This window comes from Ictalurus punctatus, chromosome 21, assembly GCF_001660625.3.
Source record: "Ictalurus punctatus breed USDA103 chromosome 21, Coco_2.0, whole genome shotgun sequence".
NCBI classification, from domain to species: domain Eukaryota; kingdom Metazoa; phylum Chordata; class Actinopteri; order Siluriformes; family Ictaluridae; genus Ictalurus; species Ictalurus punctatus.
The window spans coordinates 21,155,475-21,158,598 of record NC_030436.2 but is presented as its reverse complement, the minus strand read 5'-3'; positions in this window follow the sequence as shown (position 1 = coordinate 21,158,598).

The following is a 3,124-nucleotide window of genomic DNA, read 5'->3' as shown; positions in this document are numbered from 1 at the left end:
AACTACTGAACTACTGAATTACTGAACTACTGAATTACTGAATCACTGAACTACTGAATTACTGAACTACTGAACTACTGAAATACTGAATTACTGCATTACTGAACTACTGCATTACTGAACTACTGAACTACTGAATTACTGAACTACTGAATTACTGAACTACTGAACTACTGAAATACTAAACTACTGAACTATTGAAATACTGAACTACTGAATTACTGAACTACTGAACTACTGAACTACTGAATTACTGAACTACTGAATTACTGAACTACTGAACTACTGAACTACTGAACTACTAAACTACTGAATTACTGAACTACTGAACTACTGAACTACTGAACTACTGAATTACTGAACTACTGAATTACTGAACTACTAAACTACTGAATTACTGAACTACTGAACTACTGAATTATTGAACTACTGAATTACTGAACTACTGAATTACTGAATTACTGAATTACTGAACTACTGAACTACTGAAATACTGAACTACTGAATTACTGAATTACTGAACTACTGAATTACTGAACTACTGAAATACTGAATTACTGAACTACTGAACTACTGAACTACTGAATTACTGAACTACTGAACTACTGAAATACTGAACTACTGAAATACTGAATTACTGAACTACTGAACTACTGAACTACTAAACTACTGAACTACTGAACTACTGAACTACTGAATTACTGAACTACTAAACTACTGAATTACTGAACTACTGAATTACTGAACTACTGAACTACTGAATTACTGAACTACTGAATTACTGAACTACTAAACTACTGAATTACTGAACTACTGAATTACTGAATTACTGAACTACTGAACTACTGAATTACTGAACTACTGAACTACTGAATCACTGAACTACTGAATTACTGAACTACTGAACTACTGAAATACTGAATTACTGCATTACTGAACTACTGCATTACTGAACTACTGAACTACTGAATTACTGAACTACTGAATTACTGAACTACTGAACTACTGAAATACTAAACTACTGAACTATTGAAATACTGAACTACTGAATTACTGAACTACTGAACTACTGAACTACTGAATTACTGAACTACTGAATTACTGAACTACTGAACTACTGAACTACTGAACTACTAAACTACTGAATTACTGAACTACTGAACTACTGAACTACTGAACTACTGAATTACTGAACTACTGAATTACTGAACTACTAAACTACTGAATTACTGAACTACTGAACTACTGAATTATTGAACTACTGAATTACTGAACTACTGAATTACTGAATTACTGAATTACTGAACTACTGAACTACTGAAATACTGAACTACTGAATTACTGAATTACTGAACTACTGAATTACTGAACTACTGAAATACTGAATTACTGAATTACTGAACTACTGAACTACTGAACTACTGAATTACTGAACTACTGAACTACTGAAATACTGAACTACTGAAATACTGAATTACTGAACTACTGAACTACTGAACTACTAAACTACTGAATTACTGAACTACTGAACTACTGAATTACTGAACTACTGAACTACTGAATTACTGAACTACTGAATTACTGAACTACTAAACTACTGAATTACTGAACTACTGAACTACTGAATTACTGAACTACTGAATTACTGAACTACTGAATTACTGAATTACTGAATTACTGAATTACTGAACTACTGAACTACTGAAATACTGAACTACTGAATCACTGAATTACTGAACTACTGAATTACTGAACTACTGAAATACTGAATTACTGAATTACTGAACTACTGAACTACTGAACTACTGAACTACTGAATTACTGAACTACTGAATTATTGAACTACTGAACTACTGAACTACTGAACTACTGAATTACTGAACTACTGAACTACTGAATTACTGAACTACTGCATTACTGAACTACTGAACTACTGAAATACTAAACTACTGAACTACTGAACTACTGAATTACTGAACTACTAAACTACTGAATTACTGAACTACTGAATTACTGAACTACTGAACTACTGAATTACTGAATTACTGAATTACTGAACTACTAAACTACTGAATTACTGAACTACTGAATTACTGAATTACTGAACTACTGAACTACTGAATTACTGAACTACTGAATTACTGAATCACTGAACTACTGAATTACTGAACTACTGAACTACTGAAATACTGAATTACTGCATTACTGAACTACTGCATTACTGAACTACTGAACTACTGAATTACTGAACTACTGAATTACTGAACTACTGAACTACTGAAATACTAAACTACTGAACTATTGAAATACTGAACTACTGAATTACTGTACTACTGAACTACTGAACTACTGAATTACTGAACTACTGAACTACTGAACTACTGAACTACTGAATTACTGAACTACTGAAATACTAAACTACTGAACTACTGAACTACTGAACTACTAAACTACTGAATTACTGAGTTACTGAATTACTGAGTTACTGAACTACTGAATTACTGAACTACTGAAATACTGAACTACTGAAATACTGAAATACTGAACTACTGAAATACTGAAATACTGAACTACTGAAATACTAAACTACTGAACTACTGAAATACTGAACTACTGAATTACTGAACTACTGAATTACTGAATTACTGAACTACTGAAATACTGAACTACTGAACTACTGAATTACTAAACTACTGAATTACTGAACTACTAAACTACTGAACTACTGAATTACTAAACTACTGAATTACTGAACTACTAAACTACTGAATTACTGAACTACTAAACTACTGAATTACTGAAATACTAAACTACTGAAATACTGAAATACTGAACTACTGAAATACTGAACTACTGAATTACTGAAATACTGAACTACTGAACTACTGAATTACTGAATTACTGAACTACTGAACTACTGAATTACTGAACTACTGAACTACTGAAATACTAAACTACTGAACTATTGAAATACTGAACTACTGAACTACTGAACTACTGAAATACTGAACTACTGAACTACTGAATTACTGAATTACTGAACTACTGAACTACTGAATTACTGAACTACTGAATTACTGAACTACTGAACTACTGAATTACTGAACTACTGAACTACTGAAAT